Here is a 12770-nt window from a genome sequence, read left to right on the forward strand (position 1 = left end):
TGATTGCTCTGAATAGGACTTCAAGTACTTTATCGAATAAGAGTGGTAAAAGTGGGAATCCTGTCTTGTTTCAGTTCTTAGAGCAAAGGCTTTTACCTTTTCCCCATTCAATATGATGTTAGTTGTGGGTTTGTCATATATGGCCTTAATTGGGTTGAAGTATGTTTATTCTATGGGTAGTTTGTTGAGAGATTTTTTAAAATCATTAAAGGATGTTAAATTTTATTAAATCATTTTTCTGTGACTATTGATATGAACATATGATTTTTTGTCCTTCATTCTTTGTTGTGATGTATCATGTTTATTATTTTATGTATGTTGAACCATACTTGTATTTCTTGGATAAATTCCACTTGATCATACTGGATTATCTTTTTGATTGTACTCTTAGATTTGGTTTGCTAGTCTTTTGTTGAAGATTTTTGCATCTATGTTCGCAGAGATATTGGCTTATAGCTTTCTTTTTTGGTTACAGCCTTGTCTATTTTTGTTATCAGTGTAATGTTGGCCTCATAGAATGAGGATGAATTCCCTTGTCTTTTTTTTTTTTTTTTTGCTGTATTTAGAATTCTCTCATTGTCTTTAACTTTTGGCAGTTTGACTATAGTGTGCCTTGGAGAAGACCTTTTTGAATTGTATCTATTTGGGATTCTCTGAGCTTCCTTTATCTGAATGTCTAAATCTCTGGCTAGACTTGGGAAATTTCCAGCTATTATGTTGTTAAATAGTTTGTCTATGATGTTGGCTCCCTCTTCACTTTCTGGAACACCCAAAATTCATATATTAATATTTCCTTTATGGTGTCCCATAGGCTTTCTTTATTGTTTTATATGTATATTTTTGCCTTTGTCTAACTGAGTTATTTCAAAAGACCTATCTTCAAGTTCTAAAATTCTTTCTTCTGCTTGATACAGTATATTTGAAGCTCTCAATTGTATTTTTTTATTTTATTCATTGAATTCTTCAGTTCCAGGAATTCTGTTTATTTCCTTTTTATAATATCTCTGGTGAATTTCTCATTCAGATACTGAGTTGTTTTGTTGATTTTTTGTATTATTCATATACATTTTCTTCCGTGTCACTGAGCTTTTTAATATCATGTATTTTGAATTCTTTTTCAGTATTTCATATATTTCTTCTTCATTGGAATCTCTTACTAAAGAATTATTGTGTTCCTTTGATCATATTTCCTTGCTTTTTTATTATTTATTGTGTCTGGGCATTGATATCTGCACATCTGGTGTTACAGATGCTTCTTTCAAACTTTTGAATTGGCTTCCATAGAGGAAGACTCTTTCCTATAAATGTATCCATAGTGTTAGTTGGTCAGGGCACTTTACCTTTGATTCTGGGTGTGTACAGTGGTGGAATCTCTGATTTCTTCAGCTGTAAACAGCATCACTGGTGTCTGTGAACTCTTCAGTGGCTTAGGCTGCAGTTGTTAGTGTAGGCTGTAGTGGGGCTTTTCTGGGGACAGGGACACCCAATGGGACAGTACTTGGGCCCTAGTGCTTGCAGTGGCAGGCTGAGCATACCTGTCCTTGGCCTTTTTGGCAGTACATGTGGACAGTATATGTGGCTGTAGGTGAGCTGATTCTTGGGTCTCCAGGCAGCTTGCTCAGGTGCCAGCAGTGGCAGCATTGGGCTGAATAGGTGTGAGGGTACTTGGGGCCCTGGACAGCATGCATGGTGTAAGCAATGGCAGTAGCAATGGCAGTGCCAGGCTGGGTGGGCCTGCTCTCTGGCCATCCAGTGGTGCACACAGGTGCAGGCTGTAGTGGGCAGGGTATGGAAATCCCTAGGCCCCCAGCTGGCATGGTTGGGTGGAAGTGGCAGCAGCAGCAATGGACAGGGAGAGCCTAGTCTCATGGCACATGCAAGTGCTCTATAGCCTTGCTGCTGGAGGCATGGGGTGGCTGTCAGTGGTAGCGCCCCAGGCAGGCAGTTCTCTGGTTATATGAGTGTACACTTCAGTTCCCTTTGTCCTGGGATAAGCCCTTCTGGTTCCCTGCAGCACCTATTCCCAGTATGTAGAAAACTGTGTGGAGTAGAATGTTAGGGACCTTGCCATACTGCTGGATTCAATTTGTGTTGTGCTACTGCAGTTATCTGAGTGAACATGGGGGGATGTCAATGGGGCCCCCAGCAATGTGGAGATTCACTGGAGCTGTTGGGCCTCAGGGAAGGACACAATCTGTTGGGGGTTGGGTTCTCAAAATGATACTGTGCTGCTGCAGCTGCTTGGGTCTCAGGAGGGTGTGTGGGACCCAGCATGAGCTCCCTTCTGGAGCAATGCCATTGTGTGGACTCCAGGCCATTGGTCTTATGTCCCGTGAGGGTTAAGGGGTTCTACTGTGACTAAGATTGCAGGAGTCTGCAGTGGAAATGTGGACCAGTGGCAATCTCTCACTGTATACTTTTTCCACACTGGAGATCCTTTCTAGGCTTCCAGCCAATCTCATCTGGGCCATCTGCCTTGATTCCCTCTCCTTTCATACCTCAGGTTTTTCCTATCACTTCTCTGCTCAATTCCAGTACGTTCTCTCATATGTTCTATTTAAAGTGTGATTATATACTCTCTATTTTGGTTTTTCTTTGTGGAAGAGGCAAGTGCCGGATGCCTCTATTCAGCCATCATAACTTGTTCTGTCATTTTGAGTTAATTTTTATCTTATGCGAGATAGGGGTTCAAATTCATTCTTTTGCATGTCGATATCTATTTGTTCTAGCACCATTTGTTCATAAGACTGTACTTTCCCTCATTGAGTTGTCTTGTTACCTTGTAGAAAACTAATTGACCATAAATATAGGAGTTTATTTGTGGCCTTTCAATTAAGTTGAATTTGTATATATGTTTAATTTTATAGTTTTGAAATTGGGAAGTGTGAGCCTTCCATCTTTGTTCTTTTGTCAGTATTGTTTGGCTACTCTGGGTCCTTTGTTTTTGCATATGAATTTTCAGATCTGCTTGCCTATTTCTGCAAAGAAAAAAAATCCAAGTTAAATTTTCATAGGGATTGTATTGAACTGTAGACCAACTTGAGGAGTATTACCATCTTAACAACAATATATTTCTAATCCATGAACTTGTGATGCCTTCTCACTTATTTAAATCTTCCTTAATTTCTTTTAGCAATGTTTTGTAGTTTTCAGTGTATTGGTCTTTTTGAAGATCTAGTATACTCTTCTGGGAAAAAAATCTGGTTTAGGTGATAGAGGAACAAAACACTATTTAATGCTGGGCATTCCTCCAGTTCATAAGACGCTCTGCCAGCTGTCTTATGTGTTTGAGGTTCCCCTCCTACCCACTATGCTGTCAGTCTGCCGTAGTTTGTCATGCCTCTCTTTTTCGAACAACCTTGTGAAGACTCCAGATTCCTGATTGTAGGATGTACTCAGCCAGGCAGCTGTCAAAGTTTCAGTGTATCACTCACAGGTTTGTAATTAAAATGTTTTTAGTTGCAACTATGTGCATTCAAAGAAGGTCCATAAGCTTGCTGTTAGTTTATAGGTCATTACTCTTAATCAGGAAAGTTAGACTTCCCTTATCTCATTTTCACATCTGTGATTTTTTTTTCATCATACAAAAGTATTTAATAAGCAATACATCAGTACAGAAAAACACATAGTTCATAGCTCATCCTTTAAAACCAGAATACCCAGCATAAAGTGAGTACAGATTCTTATTTTTACTTTAAAAAAAAAATCAAGGGTACATGTCAGAATTGAACTACTATGTTTTTTCTTCTATCTAGGGATGTGATATACATGTTTTCTGATACGTAATATTCTACCAAACATTGCATTAAACCAAAGTGGACAGATGACCAGCAAAGCTGTTTACTACCTCCTACTCATGCTGAGCTAGACTGGTGGAACACCATCTTGGTAGGAGAGATTTTGACAGGAAGAAGAAATTAGGAGTCCCTACTTACTCCAACAGAAAACCTAACAAACTGGTTTATATGGAAAGGATTTTCAGCAAACATGCACAAACACATTTAACATGCTATTAAGAACAGGATATCTTTGAGTCAATTTCCAGCACACAGCATACATTCATCAGCGCACAGTAAAATAAGAATGAATGCCAACATAGAAAGCATTTGTGCCTTCATAGCACGAACAACTAAGCACACAGTATATAATACTTTGATCTTTAAGTAGGTAATCATGGAAGTTCCAAGATCACATCCACTAGGTTAGCCTGAGTATTTCATCTATAAAAATATTTTTTCAAAAATAATGCTTAAGAGACTTCTAGGAACAGTGGGACTACAGTATCAGGACCAGCAGAAGACACAGTGATACAGGGACCACAAATGTTAAGACTAGGGGAGTTGGTTTTAGGTAAAGGACATCTCTTCCAGTTGATCCCTACAGCTAGAACAAGCTGTGATCACAGGAGATTTGGAAATTTCAAGATGGGCAGCTGGCTTGAATAACACCCTAGATAAATACTCAAAAACCCCAATGAAGGTGAAGGACTGAAATTTTGACCCATGTGAAAAAGAGCTCTTGAGTGCACAAAAAAAAATTCATGCAGAGTCTACTGGGACAAACAGGGTTGGTCATGGTGGGTTATTCCACACTACTGACACGCCAACATGTATGCTGGGGAAGGGCCACCCAAGTGGAATGCCTGACCATGGACTTGCTCCAGAGGGTTTGACTCAGAAGCACCTGAGTGAGGGATCTCACTGGGTAGGTTTAACGAATACAAGAAGTTGTTTCAGGATATCCAGGTCCAGGAGGGTTAGGTCATTTTGTTTTTGACCCATCAATAGTTAACATGAATGCAGGATGGAGTCAGTCTTTCTAAGTAAGATGTATTCTGCTGTCGTCATTAGCTTAGCCTTTTGGACTCTTGGGCCTGTGACATCCAGAATGATCCCATTTGTTGGCTGCACGTAGGATCTAGTGCCATAGATTGTTCTGGGAAGTTGGCATAGAAGATGATTTGCACAATGAAGTCACCACTAAACCACTGCCTAAGTCCAGTCCCCGGCCTTCTTTTTCTGCTCTGTAGTCCAGAAACATTTCTTTAAAAGCCAGAAAATCTGTCAATGTGAGCAGCATGTCAAATATGTCACCAGCCACTTCATCCTTATGGTGCCGTAACGTCGTTGCCAAAGCCGCCGTGTTAAATCCGGGAATGCGCTCTAGCAGCTGTTCTTCGATATACTTTTCTACCAGAGAAATGTATTCATTAAAAATAGGGGTGTAGGTGAGTTTATTCTCTTCCGTGTCTTCAAATTCCTGGTATTTGTATTTGTCCATGAAATTTCTCTGTGGTACCTGGAACTCGTCATCCATGATAATGTCCTCCGAACAGCCAACCACGGCATCAAATTCTGCATCAGCAGCGGAGGAGAAGCACAGCGCGAAGCTCTCTTCTTCTACGGCGTCCATCGCCGCCGCCCCCACCCGCGCGGGCGAGCCGGCCAGGTGGGCTCCTACCCGGCCCGCGCCCAGGACCCCGCCCAGCCTCCGCTCTCTCCACAAGGCCCGGCCCGCATCGAGGGCGCGGCGGTCAGCCGGCTCTGCGCCTGCCGGCTCTGCGCCTGCCGGCTCTGCGCCTGCCGGCTCTGCGCCTGCCGGCTCTGCGCCTGCCGGCTCTGCGCCTGCCGGCTCTGCGCCTGCCGGCTCTGCGCCTGCCGGCTCTGCGCCTGCGCGCGAGGCCCGACCCCGCTCCCCGGCTGCGGCCTCTACGCCGCGCCAGCTGCGGCGCCCTTTGCAGACTTCACATCTGTGATTACATATACCCTCCCCAATAAGGCTGTCCCAACACTGGGAATAAGAGGTCTAATTGGCATTTGAACAGGTGTTTAGGAATGGGATGAAATGCTTACATTGGAGCAGATAGTCATACAGGAACACACACTTCTCAAAGATCAAATCTATTTGAAGGTAGGATTTCTCCAAGAGAAAGGAACACATTTAAGGGGGGAAAGGTGAGGGAAGAGTGTGAGGAACACTGTTATTGGATGTTCAGAAGGAAGAACAACAGAACAAACTGACATAGACGCTTTCCTGCCCTGGCATTTCAGGACTCTGGTGGGATGGTAGTTTGAAACATGGGAGGCAACATGGTTTTGTAGAATGTGCAGAGTTGTTAGTGTCTTAGAATCAAATTCTGAGTCTTAACAAATTTCATGACCTTGGACAATGTTACTTATCTCCATTTGAGTTTCAGCTTCCATAGGTCAATACCCAAATCTCAGTATTATATATCCAATTTATATCTTCAAATGAATCCCGATGTGCTTACCAAGGTCTTCCTCATGTTGGGGCACTTAGGAATAAAGTATTAGGTGTTCCAGTTGCCAGTCATATTGGGGAAAAAGAAGAGATGGGTTCGAGGAAAGCTAGAAGTAATCAATCTCCAGAAAATCCTGGTGGACTTGTGGGAACGTGTGATGTTTACACTGTAGACTTCTGGAGGTGGTGGTAAATTGACCTGATTTCATGAAGACAAAGGAAAATGAACCGTTTCATTGACTCTTCACTTTTTATTCCCTTGCTGGGTGTCTGAGTTCCTATTCCAGTCACCATGTGAGAGTAACTGGAACTGGACTCCTGGGCATGAATGATGGTGTGACACTCCAGTAATGTGAGGGCAGTGGACAAGTGTGACATTTCAGATGAGTCAGGAGCAAAGACTTTAGGCTTTACCTGCTGGGGCACCACTAGTAGATTTCCAAAATATTTTCGAGAAATCAGTATTAGCAGCTATAGAGTCCTCCAGCCTCAAAAGGCACATTGGTCTTGCTCAGTTGGTGAGGACAGGCAATCAGAGATGGTATATCGGACACATGTGGGGAGATTGTATATACATATATATATAAATATATATATATATGATGTAATATATATATTTAGAGTATGTGTGTAGTGGAAAATGTTAATGGCATTTAATCTTATCAAAAGAAACATAATCTTTTGTATTCAATAAGGGATAGTTGTTAACTTATGAATTACTTGAAGTTGAAATCAATGTTCTTGTATTTTATTATAAAAACTGGATAATGGCTGGTAAAATATAACCAAAGTTGCATTAGTCAAACATGCTTGCTCATCTCTGATGGCATTTCAGATTGATGAAAACTTATTTATAGGCATTGCTGAATGATAGGAGGATTAGAATTTCTATTTTTGTAAAAGGAAGCAAAGAGAGAGCCCACATGTTCACAAATATGAGACCTAGGGATTGCTGGGGACAAAGTTACAATGTACAGTGTAATTCTATAGATTATTGGATTAACCCTTACTTATTCATAGACAGTCAGTGTTAAAGAGCATGAGATTATTTATCAGGGTCCATCTGGGTATAGTTCTGATGGGTTTGAAAGGATTGTTCCTGATGAAACATCCATTATACTTCAGGAAGTTCCATCTTCTTCATAGATATAAGGACATTCTTTTGAATTTATATATTTTTATATTTTGCATGACAATGAGAAATGTTTATTATACTTTTCCTTTTTCCCATTCTTTCAATCATGAAATATTTTACCTTCTTACTATTTAGATATAAACACTATTAACTTGATATACAGATGGTCACCTTTACAATATTTAGAACACTCTCAATTTTTTCAATAGTTTCTTAAAATGGATTATTTAACATGTGGAGTGTACATTCTTTGAGGCAAAGAGTGTAATGACAAGTCAGTGGGTTGACAGAAGCCCAATCTTTACCACTGAAAATGGCTTAGGTCCTAATAATGTGCATTACTACTGAGATAACTGTGATGTTATCAAGATTTTCAAAGCTGATTATTAAATAAAAACCATTATTTCAATGCATTGAATTACAATTGAGCAAAGTGTATATTACATAATTTAATTCATACATTAGAAGGAATAAGAAAGAAATGAAGAGAATGCATCTAGATTTTGGGGCTTGTGTCAGTTTGGGTCCTCATATGTACAAGAGATTTATTGGAAAAAAACACCTGTGAAGAATAAAGAGGAGAGGTAGAAGTAGTAGTAGAGGAAAGACTTCAGATTATGGTGCAGGTCTGATACTTATGAAAGGAGGGGGGAAAGCAAAGCAGCTTGGGGAGGAAGAGCCTCAGATGAAAAGTGCAGATCTGAGAAATCCTTGGCTAGGCTGCAGCAGATCCTAAGTTGTACTATAATCTCTTTGTGTTAAAATAGATGAAATTTGGAAATATCACTAATCTGGAAAGGCTTAGTTTCAAGTGTTCTGGATAAATAGCCTTTGATTATATTTTTCAAATTTTAAGTGTTTCATACATAATATATGTTTAACAAAAACAAAAAAAATAATGGGATCATTCGATATGTGAACCAGACAAAAGTAAAAATGTAAGCATACAGGTAAACTTATTCCCATGCCTGTGTATGTATGTATATGTGTGTTTCTACTGGGTACCTCTTGAGCATAATTTAATGACTACTTGGCTTCCCCTTTTATTCCAGCCACTGATGAAACGACTAGTTCCCATTTAGCTCAGATTTGTGCAGATGCAACTTCACTGAATCTCGTTTCTTGTTTCCTACCCTGAGATTCCTGATGTCACTATATGGGACGCTCATGGGTATCTACCTGGCACACCCATAAGTGTGTACCTACAAGAACAATCCAGGCGTATAGGAGAGTTACTGTCTGTGTTGTTATCTTGAGCAATGGAGAAAGGGAGTTGATTGATAAGCGACACCACTTTTGTCCACTGGGTGGAGAGTGGGATGGGTTCAAGCACCAGTTGTCTGTGATGCTAGATAACATATTCTTGTATTATCTTTCACCACTTTCTTATTTTATTCTTTTGCTTTAAAATCCTACTGCTTGGGATCATACTCCCTAATTAATGTCCTCCACTCAGGCTCTGCTTTCAGAGAGACCCAAGCCAAGTCTTGGAGCCAAAACAGCCTCATTTGATGGTAATGTAACTTTAATTTCTATGACTACAACTATGCTATTGGTGTAATCTTTATTGAGAATGTTGGATGTTTAGAAAAATGAAAAAGCATCAAAATATATTGTGGCGAATCTCCTTGTATAAATATTTCTCCATCATTTACTACCATTTTTCCTTATGTATCCACACACAGTTGTCATTTGGGTGATTTACTATAGGTTCATAACACTTTTTCTGGGACTTGGTAAGATTGTACTTCTCTGTGATCTTTGAAATTAGGCATAGCCTTGATATTTGTTTTGAATGAAATGTGTGAGGAAGTGAGAAGGATCAGGTATAAGTTTTATGAGCCAAGTCATGATTTTCTATATCTGCCCTCTTGCCATGGTGATGATAAAGTATTGAGAAGATGTTTTTCGTCAATCTGGATTTCAGAGTGACAATGATGAGCAGATCCTACCTGTGGATCTGCATTGGACATGTGGGGTATTAGTAAGAAATAAACTTTGTCATATTGAACTTTTTCAGTTTGCTGAGATTTACACATCAGGGTGGGCTAGGTTATTATGTAGTGTCACTATACATACATGTGCCCATAAACACACATGTACAATATACCATTACTCCAAAGATAAAAACAAACAAAATAATAAAAGAGCAATCATGTAGCACTCAATGAGGTGAGCTTCTTAAGTGTAAAATAGGAATCATAATAGTATCTAAGGTTTAGAGATATAGTAATGTACCCAAGATAACCCAGCTAGTAGGTAGAAAGGGCAAGGCTTAAATTTCAGACCTCAATTTCTAAACTCTAGAGCAGTGTTTTTTAGTGTGGTTGTAGAATATCAGTGATCCCTGGTCTCTTGTAAAGTAGTCCACATGGGAGTTTTGTATTTTTAATTACTTATCTCATATTATCTCACAAATTTTACATATGAGATTATTAATTATAAAAATTATATAAATGATATAAAATGCATCCTATTAACAGACTTAGATAACAGTGACTAATTGCACATGTGCTAAGGTGAACTACAAATAACACAAATATGAAGAACTTTGAAAATACATGGTAATTTCTCTTTATTGTTATGTTTATAATTCAATAAAGTTTATAATTTCACAATAATGCAAAAGTAGTTCATAAAGAAATTGAAGCAAATAAAGTAGCAATAAAATAAGAACAAATACTATGACTCAAAATAATATCTGATGTTTACAAATACTAATACTATAGTGAATCTAAAATATGAATGTTTACTCAAAAAAGTGATTTGGCTAATGTGATGATTTTCCATAAGCAACCAATAAAAGATGAGGAAGAATCTAAATATTGGTTTTATTGGATGAAATCACAGTTTAGTCATATGAAATTGTTATGAAACTCTTAAAACTTTTACATTGTTTTTGAAGTGAAGCACAATAACCAATTTAGCAAAACAAATGTCGTCTTCTTTTTAGGAAAAGCTTAAAATAATGCTTTTTAGTACAAAATTGATTAATTGTCACTAAGGCAGAAAAGAGACCAAAATATCAGAAGCATCATTCAAAGTTATAATACTTATAGAAAATACAAGTATAAACTCCGGTTGAGCTAAGAAACTTATAAAACCACTCATAAAGTTGACAAATAAAGCTCATAGAGAAAGGAAAAGCAATAGGCACAATTTCTTTATTAAAAAGACATTTTGGGCATTGCCTTATATCAATGGCATGCAATGTGGAAAAGCAATTACTGTCACTTGTGTGCTGGTAGATAATTTGTTTTTGTAGTTGGATAAAACTAATTCGGCATATCTGTAGCACATGAGGACGAAATGCCAAGTGCTGCTTTTTCTCTTGTTTATCACTAAAATTTCATTTTGTGAATTGTATGAAGGAGAAATCTTTTCAATAATAACTAAGAGGGAAAAAAAAGGTACACTGGGATCGGTATTGTCAGAACACCAGTTATGAGGACGACAAGGACAAGCATAGCTACCCAAATGAAATTGTACTTGACTCATATCCACATAGTATTTTATTCATAGGAACAGTTGTGGGTCAATATGACATGTGAAGGATATTCTCCATTTGCTTTATAAGAACAGTGGTGTATCTTTTTTTTTTTTTTTTCAACATTTTCAGCACCAGGGATAGTGGTGTATCTTTTAAAGTCAGGGTCCCGACAAGAATCAGATGGCACACTCAAAATATGATAATTCAAGGAGGGTTTATCTACAAACTGTTTAAAAATATGTGGTAGCGAGTCACAAAGGATACTGCATCAGCTCCAGGTTTAGTAGAAGCCAACTCATTACAATGTCTTTACTTCTTTGTATAGATCTAACAGACTTTATATAATGACCGCATAAATATTGTTCACAGATAAAGAATGTACAAGGATTCCTGTATCAGACTACTCTCATGTAAAGTCTCATGTCATTTCTGCCTAACCTCCGATTCCAGGCATGCATATGGCCAGCAGTTTCATGCTGACTCTGATCTGATTTGCCACTAGCATCTCCCCCTAACTCCACACTGTGAATCTCTTGCTTCCTGCTTGGGTCTTCTGATATCATTAGTGTGGAATCCTGCAAAAGCCCGCTGGACTTTCACATACTCAACTCAGAACTGTGGAGGAGTTAATGCCTTAAGGAATAACCCCCAACAAGATAGGAGATGGAAGTCAATGGATAAATGCACTTTTATAGTTTAGGGAAGCAGTTCTGAGATGCAGAAGGTTCCCAAAATATTTAACATCAGCCACCTATAGCAGCAAGTCCACTCAATAATGCATAATCTTGGATTGACTTTCCTACCGTCCCTATTTTTTTTTTTTTAATATTACATGTTTTATTATTCTGTCCCCAGAGGGTGGTTTATCCAGAAACCAAGAAGAAAAAAAAAATCAATCAGAATAAACTCCAAAAAAGGGGGTGGGGCAACAAGACCCTCAACTATCAAGCAGCCAGGCCAGCTGCCCACCTCCATCTCAGGAGGGTCCCCAGAGACCCAAGCCCAATGGCAAACAAAGGGAAATCAGAAAGGGGTGGGGGGGCAGCAGATCAGCTATGTCTTCATTATGAGAGCAAGAGACAGCAGAAAGATGTTGCTAGGTAAATATATATTTATATAATAAATCCGTAAGTTAATAAAGTAAATAGCAATTCTCTGAAAGTTTTTAAACTTTTTTTATATGTTTTTTTATAGAGGTTTTTTTGTAGACATTATTTTTTCTTTTTTTGGTCCTTAGAAAATCTGAGACGTGTGAGTCCAGACAAAGCAAGGCCCAGGCTGGCTGGGGTAGGGCAAGGGGCCTGGTCAGCCCCCTTTCTCTGCTTAGGGAAAGGGGGTGCCGAGCAGGGCCCTCCTCCTGGCCATCCAAATGGGGAGAGGAGTGGGTGGGGCCCGGTCCCGTCAGGCAGCGGTGGCGCCCTCTGCTGGACCCTTTGCCGGGCCACAGCGGTTCCTGGACGAGGCACATGGGGCTCCGGCCTGGATGTGGTAGGCCTGGAAGGGAAGGCAGGGGGACGGGGTGCAAGGGACTGGGGTGTGGAGGGGCAGCCCCAGGGCCCAGAGGGGACCTGCTTTGTTGTGGGGATCCATGAATCCCTCCGCACAGGTCAAAAAGACCGGAACACCTCATACATGTCTACCAGGCCAGACGCACTGACCCCAAAAGTCTCCCTGATGCCTGTCTGGTGGCAGGGGAAGAACCTCCTGGCCACCCAACAGAGAGGAGGCTGCCCCGCGCTGCCACCCGCGCACCCCAAGAGGACTGCAGAGATAGAGTCGGAGGAGTCGGGCTGTGGAGCCCCCACGCTGCGGGGAGGGGCAGAGGCTGCAGGTCCCCCCTGGAGGCCGTGAGGAGGGGTGTGGGTCCGGGCCTCGCTAGGGGCC

At 40.1% G+C, this 12770-nt stretch overlaps 1 pseudogene; it reads right to left on the reverse strand.

Annotated features, from left to right (window-relative positions):
• Window positions 1-4917: 4917 nt before the first annotated feature.
• On the reverse strand, window positions 4918-5412 carry LOC105872592 (ADP-ribosylation factor-like protein 2-binding protein pseudogene; annotated as a pseudogene).
• Between the last annotated feature and the right edge of the window lie 7358 nt (window positions 5413-12770).

Source organism: Microcebus murinus, chromosome 6 (assembly GCF_040939455.1).
Source record: "Microcebus murinus isolate Inina chromosome 6, M.murinus_Inina_mat1.0, whole genome shotgun sequence".
In the NCBI taxonomy this organism is placed as follows: domain Eukaryota; kingdom Metazoa; phylum Chordata; class Mammalia; order Primates; family Cheirogaleidae; genus Microcebus; species Microcebus murinus.